The following is a 19,904-nucleotide window of genomic DNA, read 5'->3' as shown; positions in this document are numbered from 1 at the left end:
AGCGCTATCCTGCTAAATATTTTGCCCTCTCCTGTGGTTTGTAATGTAATGGGCAGCACAAATGTCTTGATTCCTCAGGCTGTTGATGGTGCCATCCACTCTGCAGATCTCTTGCACGCCCAAACCATGATTTTTCCATCAAACTTGACTGATTTTTGTGAGAATCTTGAGTGTATGCAGGTTCCAATAGGTCTTCTGCACTATTTGTAATGATTGAGATGCAGTTCTACAGATAATTCATCAGAAAAATCTACCTTCTGCCACTTTACCAAATGATCAACTAGAAGTCAAGTTATTATTTGCTGCTTTTACAACTGGGATCCACAACAAGACTTTTGTCAGGCAGTGAATCTGAGAATTTAACTGAAAAGATTTCAGATTTCAATTAAAGATTACAAGGGCAATATTTTTTTTTTTTTATCTGAATAACACAGATGAATTGTTCCCCTCAAATCTAGCAATGTGAGCTAACAAAATCAATATGGTTAGTTTTGATTTCATTAGCACTACTTAAGCACCTCTCTTCACAGCAGCCGGAGGCCTTTTGCAGGGTTGCTGGCCTATATCGTATTGCAGCTTGTGTTCTCTGCCACAGCTACAGTTTTTAGCCATGAGTGCACAAAGAGCAATGCTGAAACTCTGCAATACTTAGGTTAGTCCGTTCAATTTGTGCAACAGGCCACAAGAATAGAAATACTAAACTTTTCTAAAATTACACTATCAAATTTAGAATTTTGAACTCAGCCTCATTGTCCAAAGATTGGCTTTAAATAGGCTACAATAAAGTTCATGTGGGCGATGCGGTGGCGCAGTAGGCAGTGCTGTCGCCTAACAGCAAGAGGGTCGCTGGGTCAGTTGGCGTTTCTCTGTGGAGTTTGCATGTTCTCCCGCATTTGCGTGGGTTTCCCCCGGTGCTCCGGTTTCCCCCACAGTCCAGACATGTGGTATAGGTGAATTGGGTAAGCTAAATTGTCCATAGTGTATGAGTGTGAATGAGTGTGTATGGATGTTTCCCAGAGATGGGTTGCAGCTGGAAGGGCATCTGCTGCATAAAACATATACTGGATAAGTTGTCGATTCATTCCGCTGTGGCGAACCCGGATAATAAAGGGACTAAGCAGAAAAGAAAATGAATGAATGAATGAATGAATGAATGAATGAATAGTGCATGTGAAAAGAGTGAAAACTTCAGTTTGTCTGTATTGCATTGTGGGGTATGATAGAAGTGTTTTATGCTATGCCTAATATTGCACAAATTGGCAAACAAATGCATCCACAGAATGCTGTGTATTACTCTAAAAGTAGTCTCGATCTGTGCAGAATTAAAAATTGATGAAAACAAAAACCTAGCCACGAAAAGAGAGTGGAAAATATGACCCTATTTCTCTTGATTAAAGCATTTGAAGTGAATATCAGATCCCATTGGGAGCAGATGGTATGAGCTCTGCTCCACAGAGTTTCAGGGAAAGTCATCAGCCTACCAGATACCCTTAAATGTTGGTGGTCCTTCAGCATTATTTCAGTCATCTCATACCTTAGCATTGTGCATATCGTCTTTGCGTACACAGCTGATTTGGGGGTTGTTTACACAACATAATTTTCAGCCATAAATTAGAAACTTTTCATGCATTTTGCATGTGTGTTTACACAACAACTGCATTTTTTTAGGCTTAAAACACCAACCCAGGCTCATTCTGAAAACGTACCCTTATATACATTTCTGGACATCACCAAATACATCTAGGAGGTACATTTTTTTGCATGTTTTCTTTTGGCAAATCCACCAGAGCCCACTGTGTTTGCTTTTTTAGATCTCAAATTTCTCTGGAGAGTGCCAGTCGCGCCTGCTGTTCTGTTGACTGACTGAGTGACTGACAGATCGATTGACCCACCCTTCTCCTTCCCTAAACCCAACCATTAGGCCCCGTTTACACTAATGCGTGTTAGTTTGAAAACGCATAAGTTTTGCTACGGTTACGCCATCCGTCCACACTACGCCGGAGTTCTCGAGCGCCGAAAACGGAGCGTTTCGAAAACGCTGGAGAGGCCGTTTTCATTCTGAAACGCTTCTGCTCCATCTCAGTGTGGATGATGGATGAAGGCGGGGCTGCAGATATTCGCCTCTCTGATTGGGGCTTTTCCTCAATATTAAGTAGCCTAACACACACAGTTCAGTCCTAAATCTTCTCCATGTAAGTTCAGACTTCGCAAGTTTGATCAAGGCTGCATCTCTTCTTCTCAGTTTGATATGGAAAACAGACTATACCGAGGACACGCGTCAATCTTCAAAGGGAACAGTTTACTTTATAACTTCATTCACATCACCCTGGCTACGATGTTTCACTTTCTCAACAATAAAATGTAAACTTGATATAAGGAAGTGCCTATTTTCATTTTAATATTAACAACTAAACAGACAGCAGAAATGTTGAGGCGTCATGCAGCATAATGAGCATCATCTTCACTGTGTGGATATTTATAACAAAACGGAGCCGATAACAACTGTCTCCTTTCAATTTCAGTGAAAATACGAAACATACCCTCTCTTTTGCTGAATATCAGTTTTAATAATCGATAATGGCCATTATAAAAGTATAACATACAATAAGTTTATACATTATAGGAAATAAAGGCAAGCGATCAGTCAATATGCAGAATGTACGTGGTTACGTTAATCATTAACTTATCTTTGCGCTCAGCCAAAACATGTTACCTGAGAACAAGTAATAGATTCCAATGACCAAAGTCAGAGAATATGTCGTTAGATAAAGACAACAAGATGAATGAAATATCACGTTTAATAAATATAATGAGATTAGATCCAGCGGGAGATGCTTGATGAGAAGTCCGACTAGCAGAGCTCTCATCTGGGTAGATGGGCTGCAGCGCTTGCCAAAGAGTGTGTGTGTGGTCACGTGATGTGCGTTTTCCGCGTTTTGGTGTGGACGGAGAGCTGTTCAGAAACGCTGAGTAAAATGCGAGTGTGGACGCGGATCGTTTTCATTCTAAAACGCCGTTATAAAACTAAAACGCACTAGTGTAAACGGGGCCTTAGTGTTTTCAAAACCACTGATTGACCTGCACACCCACTTCTCTAAACCCGACCGACAGTGTTTTCAAAAGCAATCCAGAAAAAGAAAAACCCCATGATTTTTACCACCTTTTCAGATTTTACCACGTTCACCTTGTTTATTTCATTTTTTGATTTTTGTCTTACCTGAACCTGGAACCGTTCTTCGCCAGACTCGAACTTCGTTTTTGCAATCATCTCCTCTGCATGTCTCAAATACTCTGGCATACAGCGTGAACCACTAGACAATCTGGTAACAGCGAAAAAAACTGCCCATCCGGAGGTAAGCAGTCAATTGGTAGAGCGAAAAGGAACAGCATCATAACGTCTTATATCGTTCGTTATAAAGGCAAAATTTACCCACACGCATTTCTTTCTACATAATTCATGATCTCCAGAAATGTATGTATGGTATGTTTTCAGAAAGAGCCTATGTTGGAAAAGTAGTAACTGGCCATTTTCATCAAGTTTTACTTCCTCAAAAGTGTATTTACATCACATTACACTCAACAGCGGCAAAACAATTTACACCCATGGCAAATTATACATGCATACCAGCACAGTCACTTCCATGTTGTGTACTAACAAGGTGGCAAGGCCTGGCATATGTAATACAGTGTTTTTGGTCGTTTTCACAAATGTGTAAACGTGAAAACTATTTGAAATGCAAGGAAAACGTTTCATTTTTTGGCCACATCATGTAAACGTAGACTTACAATGCCAGCAATATCACATACTGTACACACCAGCACAGAGTAACCTCCTTACTGTGTACGAACAAGGTGGCAAGGCCTAGCATACATAATACAGTGTTTCACAAATGTGTTAACATAGATCAAGCATTTCGTTTTTTTGGCTGTACATCGTGTAAACGTAGCCTTACAGAACAACCAATATCTCACGCATTCCCCTGTGAGCAAAAGCCGTTAATTATTAGTTAGTAATTTGCCATTTTCATCCGAGTCGAGTTTTGCTTTGAAATTAAACACACCAGTACAGAGTCACTGTATTATATGCTTATTTCCTGTAGCCGATATTTTAAAAAGAAAAAGTGAGGCTGTGATGAGAAGAAACTCAGAAGTACAGGATCAGCACTGTAAACATTGCAACAACGTCCTGTAGACTACAAACCTCCAGCTGTTGCCGGGATTTCAAAATGCAGATATGGTGTAAACATCACTTTAATATAATTCAGTTTAATTTAATTAAACGTATATTAGCCATCAAACAAAATTGCAATTTATTTAAGAGTAATACATTTAACTGTCCTCCTAGGCTTCAGTTCATGCCACCAGGTAAACACTGTGGGTACGTTTTCCTTCTCCAGCCTATGTAACCCAGAGAGTGATAAAGCAATGCAGTGCTCTGTAGCACACCCTCGTGTTTTCTGTAAAAGTGTTGTCACGATACTGAAATTTTAAATTGTCCATTTCCAGCTACCATTTAAGCGCAGATCAGAGCGTTTTTAAACACTGCTGATTTGCTATAGTATTCATCAATGCTCAACAGAAATGACTGTGATAGGCCGTGAAGGTCACCAGTTCACCGCTTTAAATTGAGTGTAAACACAGATACACGGACACTGGAGTGCTTTAAAGTCGTGAAGATCAGTCATCTGACCTTCACGGCCAATCACAGTCCTTTCTGTTAAGCACTGGTGAATACTATGGCAAATTAGTAGTGTTTTTTACTACATGCTCAACGGTGCTTAAGGGTGCTTTTACACTTGGTTCAACTGCCTGCACTATACCCAAGTTCGATTGTCCTCCCTCGCCACCTTCTCGGTTGGTTTGTGTTCACATTGTCTTTTTTTTCTTCTGAACCCCGGTATGCTTGCTTCATCAAGCTGCTGTTTTGTGTACGGCTGTTGCCAGGTGACGGCCATGAAAGCAAAGCGTCAAAATGGAAAGACATACACACATCGCAGTCATCTAGCTTTTATTGAACTTTTTTGGACATACAGAAAGTGACTCGCGTCTATCTGCCGCAAAAATATTATAAACGTTCAGAACATAAGACAGCAGACAAAGAGATGTCTGCAGAAGCTGTTTTTGAGAGAGACAAGCAGACTGGCACAGTCCCGCTTGTCAGTAAGGTACAGTACATGATACACAGAAACAAACACACACACACACACGAATGAATATAATGAAAACAATAGTTTGTTGTGCAGTTGGTGGTTTACTTTCGATATTTGGTCCAATTGCATTCATACCAGGAGTGAACCGGACCAGAGATCGCATGAACCGTACCCCAGACCACCTCTTTCAGGCGAACTCGGGTACAGTTCGTGGATGCGCACACAAGTTCAAAAGACACATTCACACTAGCTAAATGTACCATATATTGACATCAAATGAACCCGGTTGCGGACCAAAAGTGCTAGTGTGAAAGCACCCTAAACGTTAGCGGGAAATGGACTTTTTTTTTATTTCAGTACCGAAATTCAGTATCGTGAGAAGTCATATAGCGAAAGAACCGAAATTCAGTATCGTTAGAAGTAAAATATCGAAAGAATCTGTTGATTGAGTTGAATAAATGGCATCTAAAACTTGTGTTTGGTTAAGAAAACGTTAGCTAACTAGCGCCATTTCCCTTAACTTAGCTGAAAATGAGGTCTAATATTTCTTTTTATTTTCACCATCAATTCAGAACAGACCTTCGGGTCACTTGGAAGGCGGTGAAATGATACATTTGTGTCACTTTCTCCTTGCTGAAAAGATATACAGCCAGGTACTTAACAGACTGTGTGACTTCAGGCGATACTCTTGGGTTTCTTCCCACCACAGCCTTGATTTCACTATTAAAATGGTGGCCACGTGAAATCAGCCAATTGTGTACTAACAAGGTGGCAAGGCCTAGCATATGTAATAAAGCAGTATTGTTCATTTTCGCAAATGTGTAAACGTGAATCCTTTTTCAATTACAAGAAAAAAACGTTTAATTTTTTTGGCTACATCATGTAAACGTAGCCTTACAATTTCACCAATATCTCGCACATTCCACTGTAAGCAAAAGCCATGCTCCCTCAAGAAGTACTTGGCCATTTTCATTGAAGTCGAGTTTTTTAAAGCAAGAAACCTGCTCTGTTAATAGAGTCCAGCTTTATATCTGCTGTTCATGTTTTGAGAGGGTTGACCTCATGTGGGCGAGGTGTGTATGCACATCAGTGTATCTTTACGAATGTGTGTGTGACAGAGAAAGAGAGTGGGTGGTTGACTGAATGGCCTTTGCCAGCGGAGCCAGTGTGTTCCTCCTCTTGTTCCACTAATCGATCAGCAGATCGCATTAACAAGGGCTCTGAAGTGAATGGACACGGTGCTGCCCCACCTCCCAACCCCTCACCCTTGCCGCCCCTCCCTGTGTCATCAGTCTTGTCCTACAAGATGCCTCACACCCGGCAATGGCATGGGAGAGTGACTATGTCAGGCTGCGGAAAGAAAGCCCTCGCTCGCTCTCTCATTCGACCAATGGAAGCCAGAGGAAGACAACAAAGTGGGGGATTCTTCACATAGCTTCCCATTTTCATGCACTGCTGCTAGCGGAGAATCAAGTGTGTCCCCCTCCTCTGGCACCTTGCCAGATATCTCTTGGCTCCCCAACCTTTTATCTGCATTCAAAGGTAGCCCTATACCTTCCATTCATCAAAGGAGTTCAAATGTGACCACCTTGCAACCCAATGCCATTTTTTTCAACTTTCTCATTGGCCGGGGGCAAAAAGAAAAGACCAACATGCCCTTTGGAGAGCCGTCAGTTCCAGACGCTCTTTGAAGCATTGAGAGGGTCTCAAAGCAGCTGAAACAATTGGATATTAAATGAAGTTTCGGAAGTTATGGATGTTAAACATGAGTATAATTGTGAACAATCACAAAAAGAGACTTTTTTTCACTTTGTTTTTTAAAGAATTTGCAACTTAAGTTAAGATGTAAATAACATCTTACATTCATTTTGAGACAGTATGTTTTAAAAACCTATAAAGATTGTAAAGGTTTTTAATATGTTATTACTGATATTTTGAAAAGAGAAATTGTGACGTGGTCGTTAATAAAAAAAAAAAAAAAGGTGAGATGAGGACAAACTCTTTTGTGTTCTCTGTTTCTCAATTTCTATCTCTAATTTCCCATGTTGGAGAAACAATGTACACACACACAAAAAAAAAAATAATAATAATATAATAATAATAATAATAATAATAATAATAATATATATATATATATATATATATATATATATATATATATATATATATATATATATATATTTGTTTGAATGATTCTTAATATTAAAATTTTATTGAATTTAAGCTGAAAAAAATATATATATACAATATATATATATATATATATATATATATATATATATATATTGTATATATATATATTGTATATATATTATATATATTTATTTATTTTCAGCTTAAATTCAATAAAATTTTAATATTATTAATCATTCAAACAAAACATGAAAAACAGCTTTTAATCCTAGCTAAAAAAAAAATATATATATATATATATATATATATATATATATATATATATATATATATATATATATATTAGGTACACATTACTAGTACCGGGACCCCATTTGCCTTCAGAATTGCATTAATCCTTCGTGGCATAGTTTCAGCGAGGTACTGGGCATATTCCTCAGAGATTTTGGTTCATATTGACATGATAGCATCACACAGTTTCTGCAGATTTGTCGGCCTCACATCCATGACGCCAGTCTCCCTTTCCACCACATCCAAAGGGGTGCTCTATTGGATTGATAGAGTACAGTGAACTTATTGTCAAGTTCAAGGAACCAGTAAGATGATTTATGTTTTATAACATGGCACGTTATCCTGCTGGAAGGGTAGGCTGTGGCATTGACATGATGCTCAATAGCTACTAATGGTCCCAAAGTGTGCCAAGAAAATATCCCCCACACCATTACACCACCACCAGCAGCACGAACCAATGATACAAGGCAGGATAGATCTATGCTTTCTTGTTGTTGATGCCAAATTCTGACCTTACCATCTGAATGTTGCTGCGGAAATCGAGACTCATCAGACCAGGCAACATTTTTCCAATCTTTTACTGTGTAATTTTGTTGAGCCTGAGCGAATTGTAGCCTGTTTCCTGTTCTTAGCTGACAGGAGTGGCACCCGGTTTGGTCTTCTGCTGCTGTAGCCCATCTGCCTCAAGGTTGGAAATATTGTGCGTTCAGAGATGCTCTTCTGCATGCCTTGGTTTAACAAATTATTATCAGATTTACTGTTACCTTTTTATCAGCTCTAAATGCATTGAGTTGCTGCCATGTCATTGGCTGATTAGAAATTTGGTTTAACAAGCAGCTGGACAGGTGTACCTAATGAAGTGGCCAGTGAGTATATATATAGGGTGACATGTTGGCTCAGTAGTTAGCACTGTCGCCTCACAGCAAGAAGGTCCCTGGTTCGAGTCCCAGTGGGTCAGTTGGCATTTCTGTGTGGAGTTTGCATGTTCTCCCTCTGTTGGTGTGGGTTTCCTTTTGCCCAGCCCAAAGACATGCGCTACAGGTGATTTGAGTAAACTAAATTGGCCATTGTGTATGTGTGTGAATGAGAGTGTATGGATGTTTCCCCGTACTGGGTTGCAGCTGGAAGGGCATTGGCTGTGTAAAACATATGCTGGATAAGTTGGAGGTTCAATCCGCTGTGGCGACCCCTGATGAATATAGGGACAAAGCCGAAGGAAAATGAATGAATGATTATAGGCTTTTGCAAGGGATAGGCTTTTACTTTTATTCTTAGTTCAAAGCACAAATGTTTTACAGACTCCACTGAGAGTAAAGCAAGCCAATATTTCCAACATGGTGGTCCAACGAATTTTATAGTTCAGCTAGTTGAAATGTAACACGCATTTGCTTAGACTGACTTTCTGTTGGTACATCAATGCTCCATATGTCAGTTTAATACTAAAGTAGTTCTCAAGGTGCTTCCAACTTAAATTAAGGCTTAATAAAACTTTGAGTAATATGTTTTGATATTTATTTGCTATCATTTTACACTCCTGTTACAGTACCTGTTTAATGTAAAATGTAACCCCACAACTAGCACATACTACACTGTACAAAATGCAGGGTTCCACACAATTCATCCATGTTGTCCCAACACAAATCGATTCAATTACTTAACATATTTAAGTGGGGGCAACGCAGTGGTGCAGTAGGTGGTGCTGTCGCCTCACAGCAAGAAGGTTGCTGGTTTGAGCCTTGGCTGGGTCAGTTGGCGTTTCTGTGTGGAGTTTGCATGTTCTCCCTCTGTTGGTGTGGGTTTCCTTTTGCCCAGCCCAAAGACATGCGCTACAGGGGATTTGAGTAAACTAAATTGGCCATTGTGTATGTGTGTGAATGAGAGTGTATGGATGTTTCCCCGTACTGGGTTGCAGCTGGAAGGGCATTGGCTGTGTAAAACATATGCTGGATAAGTTGGAGGTTCAATCCGCTGTGGCGATCCCTGATGAATATAGGGACTAAGCCGAAGGAAAATGAATGAATGATTATAGGCTTTTGCAAGGGATAGGCTTTTACTTTTATTCTTAGTTCAAAGCACAAATGTTTTACAGACTCCACTGAGAGTAAAGCAAGCCAATATTTCCAACATGGTGGTCCAACGAATTTTATAGTTCAGCTAGTTGAAATGTAACACGCATTTGCTTAGACTGACTTTCTGTTGGTACATCAATGCTCCATATGTCAGTTTAATACTAAAGTAGTTCTCAAGGTGCTTCCAACTTAAATTAAGGCTTAATAAAACTTTGAGTAATATGTTTTGATATTTATTTGCTATCATTTTACACTCCTGTTACAGTACCTGTTTAATGTAAAATGTAACCCCACAACTAGCACATACTACACTGTACAAAATGCAGGGTTCCACACAATTCATCCATGTTGTCCCAACACAAATCGATTCAATTACTTAACATATTTAAGTGGGGGCAACGCAGTGGTGCAGTAGGTGGTGCTGTCGCCTCACAGCAAGAAGGTTGCTGGTTTGAGCCTTGGCTGGGTCAGTTGGCGTTTCTGTGTGGAGTTTGCATGTTCTCCCTGTGTTCGCGTGGGTTTCCTCCAGGTGCTCCGAATTTCGGAATTGGGTAGGCTAAATTGTCCGTAGTGTATGAGTGTGTATGGATGTTTCCTAGAGAAGGGTTGCAGCTGGAAGGGCATCAGCTGCGTAAAACATGTGCTGGATATGTTGGTGGTTCATTCCAATGTGGTGACCACATATTAATAAAAGGACTACGTCGAAAAGAAAATGATTGAATGAATATTTAAGTGGATTGAACATAAAACAATGAAGTTGTCCCAAAAAAAATCTCAAGAATTGTGTTGTTTCTGCTCATTTTAAATAAGTAGGTTAAACAAAGTAGTAAAAATAATTGTTTGGGGGGTGTACAGAAAATGGCACAAATTCATTTTTACTGGGTGTTGATCAACAAAATAATATAGGCATAAACAGCATGCCCTTTCTGTGTTTCAAATGAGTTTGAACGCAGCATGAGGGCTAAGAGGAGTAATGAAGCACAAGAAAGCGATGGAGGAAGAGAAGGAAGAATGAGCAAGTGATGCAGCAGCTGATGGGACAGCTGATAATGTATGTTGTGTGCTCTTTGATGGCAATGGCCACCAGTTCACCCGCTGCACGTGTGAAGTGGCCCGTTTCATTCTGAGTGCACTTGTTCCTCACGGCTGCATCAAGCATATTGTTTTAGGAAGTTGACACATAGATCTTTAGAGCCACCCGTTGGATTGAGAGCTTCTCTTTTTCCCCGGAAACTCTTTGAGGGGGCTTTACGCGCACAATAGGTAGTAATTAATAAAAACCCTGATGTTTTCACAACACTTGCATGCTGGTAGTTTGTTCTCCGCTCACCCTTTAACTGCAGCGATATCAACAGGGTCTTCTTCCTGTTCAACGTGTTAAAGAAACAAACAAGGAGATGCTTAATTGAACTTCAATGCTTGTCAGGGTGGATGTGGTCAGATTGTTTTAAGATGCTGATATCTATGCTGGAGGACAAGTGCAGAGGGACCACGTTTTTCTGACTTGATAATCTAAAGAGACATTTTCCATTATAACAGGGTGTCCACGGGGTCTTAAAAAGTCAACAAAAAAAGGCCTTAAATTTCAAAAGCAAAAGTCTTAAATTTACTGAAATATTGTCTTTTAGGCCTAATTTTAAACTGGTTTTAATTTTTCTGTCAACTTAAAGCTTTACAATAAGACCAATAATCCACTCCAATCACCAGCAATCAATCTCAATATAACATTCAACAAAACTTGTTAAATAAAATAATCTCCTTACAATAGCATTTGTGGGTGTCATGGTGGTGCAGTGGGTAGCGCAATCGCCTTACAGCAAGAAGGTCACTGGTTTGAGCCCCGGCTGTAGTAGTATGAGAAGCAGCGTTATCCTGCTGAAGAATTTGCCCTCTCCTGTGGTTTGTAATGTAATGGGCAGCACAAATGTCTTGATACCTCAGCCTTCCATGTTGCCATCCACTCTGCAGATCTCATTCACGCCCCATGCTGAATGTAACCCCAAACCATAATTTTTCCTTCACCAAACTTGACTGATTTCTGTGAGAATCTTTGGTCCATGCTGGTTCCAATAGGTCTTCTGCAGTATTTTTTATGATTGTGATGCAGTTCAACAGATGATTCATCTGAAAAATCTACTTTCTGCCACTTTTCCAAATAATCAACTAGAAGTCAAGATATTTGCTCCAACAACAGAGATGAACGACAAGACTTTTGATTGGTAGTGTAATGTTTGCTTGTTTTGACACATTAAAAATACATTATAGAAGAAATAAAAAATAACTAATTCATTTTTTTTTTTATTGAGCAAGTAAAATTCTTTTCTGCTGGCTCAAATGTGCCATTAGAAAAACAAATGTGTTTAGTCCTGTATAGGTCTGAAATTTCATTCACAATTGTCCTTTAAATATTTTTAATCTGTATAAAGATTATTTTGTGCAATTAAAAATTACATGGATGTAAAAGGGAATATTATGTAAAAGCGGTAAAATATACTGGAACTACAGATGACTTTTTTCCTTTTTATTTCTTTAATTAGTATTTAGAAAGTACATATAGACTATAAAAACTAAATTAACCTACAGTGTTACAAAATATCACTTAACATTACCTTAATTCTTAAATAGAAAGAAGTAGTAGAAAAATATCAAGTAAGTCAGATGAACATATTTATCCCTTCTGTGTGTGTGTACTGGCTTTGGTGCTTTATAAGGACAGTTTTTTTGTATAATAACATGGGTATGACCTTGCTATACTCTCTTATGGTGGTTTAAGAGGACATGCCTGGTGTCCTTGTAATTCAAATTAGGTTTAGGAATATGGCATATAGTTTTTAAATTGGGTTTAGGCATATGGGAGGGTAGGGCTATATAAGTGTTTTTTACAGTACAAAATACATTACGCATATGGAGAGTCCCTGTAAACCACCGATGCCAATGTGTGTGTGTCTGTGTGGTATTCTTCACAAGTACACAAATACCAGTAATTTTTTACCTTACGGGGACTTTTTTTTGTTTTTTGTTTTTTTTTTGCTTCCCTTGGAAGAAAAACACTTCATAAATCATACGGAATGAGCTATTTAAAAAAGTGAAAGTTCTGAATATTTACCGTGAGCGTTGGGTTTAGGGGTTTTAGGGCAGGGTCATATAGTAAATGTTTTTTACAGTACAAAATAAATTTTGCTTATGAAAGTCCCTGTAAACCACTAATAACAATGTGTGTGTGTGTGTGTGTGTGTGTCTGGTATTCATCGAAAGTATACAAATGACAGTCATTTGTGACCTTATGGGGACTTTTTTTTTTTTTGCTTTCCATGAAAAAAACACCTCATAAGTCATATATAATTAGTTGTGAATGTGAAAGTTCAGAATATGTTTTGTAAGGGGTTTAGTTTATGGGTAGTCCCCATGAAACATGAAAACTCAGTTTGTGTGTGTGTTGTGCAGCTGTAAGGTGTCATACTGTAGTAAATAGGAGCTCTCAGGTGGCGCATCAGATGGTCTGTTTAACACCTGCTCTTCAAAGCTTTTTTTTTTTTTTTTCAAATCTAAACTCCACTGCTGCCGCCAAAACACAAGACAGACACTTAAAATATAGTGTACACCGTGTGCACTGGAATATGAATGTAAAGACATGTAGTAGACATGATGGTAGACTTTTTGAGTAAGTTGGTGTGAGAGCATTTGTAAAATACAACTTTCTTCCATTAAATGTATTTCCATTTTGGATTTATTAAATATGGCACATTAGCTTGAGATAATTAGCATGAAATGATGTGAGACTGTACATTTCTGCAAGTGATGTACTAACAGTGAGTTCAGTGATCATCGCTCAAATGAAGACTTTGTAAAAGACAATTGTAAGTCTCCTCAACTAAACTTACTTTCATTGAACAAACAGTTGTAAACGTAGTTGAATAGTTTATATGAGTCAACTCAAAAATGAGCTCAAAAATATGATCACCTAACTTAAACTTTTAAACTGAGTTAACAGTTTAGATTTGATAACATTAGTTTTTATTTCAGTGTTGATCTGCGCAAATTAAAGGCTCCAATAATGAAAATAATTGAGAATTTCAAAATCAAATTTTACCAACACAGGTACAAAATGGGTGAATATATGCTGTTTTGGGAGGGGTTAACCATTATTTAAAAAAAAAAAAAAAAAAACCATTTTAAGGTCAATATTATTAGCCCCCTTAACCTCTTAAGGCCCAAGGTGTTTTTTTACATGCATTTTTTTTTTATTTCTCTTTGCTATTTGAGCTTATTGGAACCTAATTAGAATACAAACCTAAGTATAATCTTTTGATACGATGGACTTTTAGAGAAAAATTATGTCCATATTTGTGGACTCGTGGTCCGAATTTACATAAAACACTTTTTCCTGACTGTTTTTTTAGTGCATATATAATGGCCCATTTCCGCTGAGTGGTACAGTATGGCTTGGTTTGGCAAGCTTTTATGGCCGTTTCCACTGTCAAAAGGCGTACCGAACCGCACAGTAACACTTTTTTGGCACCCTTTCGAAAAGGTACCAAACACTAGAAAGGGTACAAAAAATCAGAGCTAGACGCACAGCTGAATGCTATTGGTTTACAGAGATACGTCATTCGCTTAAGCAACAAGCCAGAATAAAAAACAAAAAAATGTTTAAAATACACAGCCAAGAGATTACAGTGAAATTATATATACATATAATAACCAGCCATGGTCAACCCGGGCTCAAACAAACCTTGTCATCATCTTGATGAACAGCCACAAAGCCAAGAAGAAGAGAGGATTTAGCCTGTGCCCCGTAGTTTTTTACATCTGAAATCTGAAGCGCGAGCGGTTTTGCTTTCTTGCTTGCGCTCGCCGCGTGTTTATATCTGAAATAACAAACTTCTTGAGTTGATGATAATAACGTGTGCTTGATTATTGATGTGCTTTTGAAACCTGATCCTGTCAGACACTGACAAACGTTGAGAGTGAAGCGCGAAAAAAAGGGGAAGCCGGGAAAAAAGCTGCACGTTATTTCTTTAGCAAACGTAAACAAACTGCCTTGTTTAACTATTATCTTCACCTTTTGGACTATTATGAACTCAGAATGACTGAATGACTCTGACAAATGAGGTTTGCTCTGACTGTGGGCTATATTTCCTCTTGTTTTTTAGCCTAAATAAGTACTAAGTGTCTGCTGTGTGTAGTTCTTCTGTAATTGGTAACATATTGGAAACAGTAAGGGTCTGTATGTGTTCATATATGTTGCATTTATTTATTTATTTTATATAACTGCAGACGTTACAGTAGGCTATTTCGCACTGTCATTGATCTGCAGTTATAATCAACTGATGTTCATAGAAAAGTTAGTAATAAACAGTTATACAGAAGTATTTATATACATAAAGCATCTGTTTTGTGAGAAGTGCTTTTCATGTGATATGTGAGCGACCCATACAGCTTTACTGTAGACATTTTCTCGAGCGAAAATGACGTCAACTGAAACTTTCTGTCATACACCGCACCCACCAAAAAGGTACCCTTGGTAATGGAAACGCAAGCCTGATAAAGGTGACCCATACCGACCCGAACCGTACTGTACCAGTCAGTTGAAACGAGCTATAACACACACACACATATATATATATATATATATATATATATATATATATATATATATATATATATATATATATATATATATATATATATATTTTTTTTTTTTTTTTTTTTTATTATTATTATTATTTTACAGGTTTTGACTATCAGAGAGTAAAAACAACTTTTTTTTTCATTTTGGAAAGTTAAAAATAGTGTTTGGGACATTTTATATGCTTGAAACAATTGCAGGATGACACTGTATGTCTGTAACAAAATATAAAACATTCAAAGTATTTTAAATAGCCACTTAAGAGCTAAAATGTGCTGTCCACATATGTGGCCACTAACCCTTAGGAGGTTAAGCTTTTTTTATTATTATTATTGTCTATAGAACTAACAATTATACTATTTTTTTTTTGCCTAACTTCTCTAACTTGCCTAATTAACCTAGTTAAGCCTTTAAATTGCTCTTTAAGCTTAATAGTATCTTGACAAATAATATGTACTGGCATCAAGGCAAAGATAACAGAAATTATTAAACTATTATGTTTAGAAAGGTAAACATCTTTACACTAAACATAAATTGGGGGACAATATACAGGGAGGCTATAAATTCTGACTTCAAATGTACTTGTACTTAAGTATCAGATGTGCTAATATTTTACAGAAATAAAAAGAAATTTACTGTCCACCATTGATGGTGTTATGTCACACTTTATTATATCTGTAATTCACGGAGTGCTGAACAAATAGTGTTGTTTCCCTGCATACTGTAACTATTCTGGTAGGTCAAGCTGGGGAATCTGCTGAGCAACATTTGCCTAAACTTTCTCATGTCAGTCAAGAGCAGCTTTAAATGTATTTACCGCAGAAACAGCAGGACTAAGCCTGGGGTCCTTTGTCATGCATGCTGCCCATCTCCCCCTGCCAATCACCCAGATAGAAAGAGAGAGAAAGACGGAGACAGAGAGAGGATGAGGCAGGCCTGCGGTGCCAGACAGTATACAGGTCCAGCAAGGCAATGCGGATCCAGCTGGTAATGAGGTGGCAAATTGCTGCATTAGTCGACGAGAGAGAAACCCTATGAAGCCTTCAGTCAGTCAATCACAGAAAGGAGAAGCCCCTGAGGGCCTGACCTGGGATGGTTCCCCATACGTCTCCTCCTGTCCAGGGTGGCCAACAATGCCGAACACTTTTTATTGATCACCCTGGAAGACTTTTCACTGACTTGTCATTTCCTTGCAGCATTTGAAGAATTGTTGCCTTCTCTTTATGGGACAGATGTGTGGACAACACTGTCAACTCTACAGTCTGAACACTAAATTCCTCACATCGCCTCTATACAGAGGACGTGAGGCCATTAAATCATTCGCACCCTATTTAAAAACTGCAGATCTTTTTCAAAACCCACCAACAAATTGAATTAAAAATAGATTTTTTGTTCTATAATTGGAGAAATCCTTGATACTCAGTATATAAATTCACTCAAAAATGAAAATTTAATAACTTTATTACACTATTTCAAAACCTTTATGAGTTTTTTTCTTCTGTTGAAGACTAAAGAATATATTTTAAAGGAAGCTAAAAGTCTAAGACCATTGACGTTAGGGATGCAACAAATAACCGATTTCACTATTAACTGCAATTTTATTTGTCATGGTTAACTAATTAAAAAGGCTTCTCAACATCGCATTTTTGCACAGAACAAAACTGCTGCAACTAAACTAAGTTATGCCAACTGTGTGCTAATTTAAAGTTTCATGCTTATACACTGTGGCTAATACGGACACACACTATTGCTGTGGCTATTAATTAAGGGCCGTTTAGATGTGTCGTAACTAAAGGCCGAATGATGAGATTGGCACAAATAAATCAGTGCGAGATAAGCTTCCTGCACGTTTGACGCTTATCGCACAAATCGATCAAGTTGGAAAATCTAAACTTCAGCGGACATTAACCAATTAGGATCTTTCTCTTGTAGGGCCGTGATTATGATGAAGCGCCTGTTGTTGGTGTCCCAAAGGTAAAATCTTCTTGTTGACACCGAACAACTGGGCTTGGCTCAGTCAGAAGCTCCAATAAAAGCCTCCATCATCCAGGTATAGTTTCTGGAGGAGTTGATGATTTCACAGAGCTGGGCGCACCCCTGAAAGTATCTATTGCACTTAGACATGGCGCCAAACAAATCTATGCTGTTTTTCAGCCTTCCTAATGCACAAAAATACAGCTATCCTCTCAATAAAAACCATGTTAGCCATTTAGCTACAAAGATAGAGTCACTGGCAGACAGAAACCCCGCCCATGACGTGAATCCTATTGTGAAGCAAATTTGATGTTCGAATGAAGCATCATTTCTTCTCGTCTTAGTCCCTTTATTAATTCGGGGTCGCCACAGCGGAACGACTCACAAGTTATCCAGCAAGTTTTAACACAGCGGATGCCCTTCCAGCCGCAACCCATCTCTGGGAAACATCCACACATACATTCATACACACACTCATACACTATGGACAATTTAGCCTACCCAATTTAGCCTACCCAATTCACCTGTACCGCATGTCTTTGGAATGTGGGGGAAACCGGAGCACCCGGAAGAAACCCACGCGAAGGAAGGGAGAACATGCAAACTCCACACAGAAACGCCAACTAGGCCGAGGTTCTACCCAGCGACCTTCTTGCTGTGAGGCGACAGCACTTCCTACTGCGCCACTGCCTCGCCCTCGAATGAAGCAAATAGTGCAATTTGTTCGTGTGTGCCACATCTGGTGTGAACACAGCATTAGATTCACGTTGCAGTACATTAGTGGTTCTCAAACTATGGTATGTGTACCACTTGTGGTAAGCTAAGCAGGCTTCCTCCTAGTGGTACACTGAGGAATCCCTAATTAATTAAAGTAAAAAAAATGAACACACTTTTAACCCTTACTGATGTGATCAGTAACTTGATTTTAATAGGCTAAATCTTTTATTTTATTTTTAATTTTCTAATGTCTGTTATGTATTTATCATTTTAAGCTAATTTTCTCCCCATATTTGTAATGGTTGTTGGGGGCGTATCCTGTATTTTTATATCCCAATGTTGACAGATATGGTTTAATCACTTGCTTTTCTAACACAAATAGCCTACTGTAAAGTGCAGTAAGCAGATCTAATTTCTAATTTAAATATGTAAATCCAATTAATATATTTAAAATACAAGTTAATGTTTAGATTTCAGAAATATGCAAATAAGTCATATATACATGCATCTTATATTTCAAAATTTATCAAAGAGTTTTTGCATATGATGACATATAGCTTATTATTATAAGGTCCACGGAACATTTCCAGTTTTTGATGAATAGGTTACTATATATCATTACTTTATAAGTACAGCAGCTTTCTTTCTACTTTTTAAGAACAGTGCCATTTTTAATTAAGTTTTAAAAGCACATTTTAATTTAAACGTTGACGTTTTATTTATTTTTACCTGCAAGCACAGTGCAGTGTTAATGTTCAAACTATTTATAGTGTTTAAAGTGGCTGACGATAAATATTCATAATACGATTTTTTTTAACTGTGCAGAGGTAAAGCTGCCTAATTGGGCCTACCATGCTACTGTATTTCAATACTGGTCATTATGGTGGTACTTGGAAAGACTATTTTTTTTTCTGATGTGATACTTGGTGAAAAAAGTTTGAGAACCACTGCATTACATTATTTTTATTTATTAATTTATTGTTCTGTGATTTTTTTCAGTGTAAAATTATTACGTATGTTTAAATGCCAAAAACATTTTTAAGTCCAAAGAGAAATACTGCTTGTTTTTATCATTATTTTGTGCTGTATTTAGTTACTGAGCAGCAATAAATAACACTTTAAAATACTTTCTAAACTAGTAGTGTTTTGAAATTAATGAATGCATTATAAAAATAATGATAACAGTGAAACATTGATTATTCCTCCGACTAAAATCTATAATCGTTGCATTCCTAATTGACTTTCATAATAGGAAAACCAAATACTTTGTTAGTCAATGTTTTACAGCTTTTTTCAATATATGTGTTCAACTCAAGAAAGAAAGTCAGACAGGTTTGAAACAAGTGTATGGTAAGTAAATGGTGACAGAATGGTGAACTATACCTTTAATATAAAGGAATGGAATTGAGAGGAAAAATCAAGGTAAAGAAAAACTGGAAAAGTGTGAACCCTAAAGCATGTAAAAGAGCATTCTTTGCCTGTAATTATTTTAGAAGTGCTAACATTTGAATGAAAGCCACAGATGTTTTGGCTAGAACCCGCTTTAATCATAAAAAAAGCTTTATGATGCCCGAACTGTATTATTATCGAATTACTCCAGCCGTCCCCTCAAATGCTTAATCTACAGCAATTGCATTGTGCATGCACAATAAACAAGTCAGCCTTGCAATTAGTGCAACACAGCGTGGTTAAGGAATACACACATTTAACAGCTAAAACAAAGCCAGAGCTGTGTGTTTTGTGTATTGTGAGCTCACCAAAGGCACTTGAATCTTTCATTATGTGATTAAGGGGCCTGCCTTGATCCCTCTCCAATTGAGTTGTCTCTTTCATTCTGGAAGCCTAATTGGAGTCAGAGTGATTTAAGCAGTTTTAACAAGGTCACAATTTAACGTTGGAGATTTGCGTTGGTATAGAAGGACATAAGGGCGCAAGCTGTTC

General features: G+C 37.9%; 1 protein-coding gene and 1 long non-coding RNA gene across 24 annotated transcripts in view; one reads left to right on the top strand and one right to left on the bottom strand.

Moving 5' to 3' along the window:
* Positions 1 to 19,904, top strand: part of ano1a (anoctamin 1, calcium activated chloride channel a) — a 370,388-nt gene that overhangs the window by 88,699 nt on the left and 261,785 nt on the right. The window lies entirely within an intron of this gene.
* LOC147843266 (uncharacterized) overlaps positions 2,870 to 19,904 on the bottom strand; it is a 424,811-nt gene continuing 407,776 nt past the window's right edge. The window contains exon 3 of the long non-coding RNA XR_015496427.1: positions 2,870 to 3,034. This is a non-coding gene — a long non-coding RNA (uncharacterized LOC147843266). The remainder of the gene's footprint in view (positions 3,035 to 19,904) is intronic.

The sequence above is a fragment of the Danio rerio genome, chromosome 7 (assembly GCF_052040795.2).
Source record: "Danio rerio strain M-AB ecotype USA chromosome 7, GRCz13ab, whole genome shotgun sequence".
NCBI lineage: Eukaryota > Metazoa > Chordata > Actinopteri > Cypriniformes > Danionidae > Danio > Danio rerio.
This window is presented reverse-complemented; position numbering and strand designations above follow the sequence as displayed.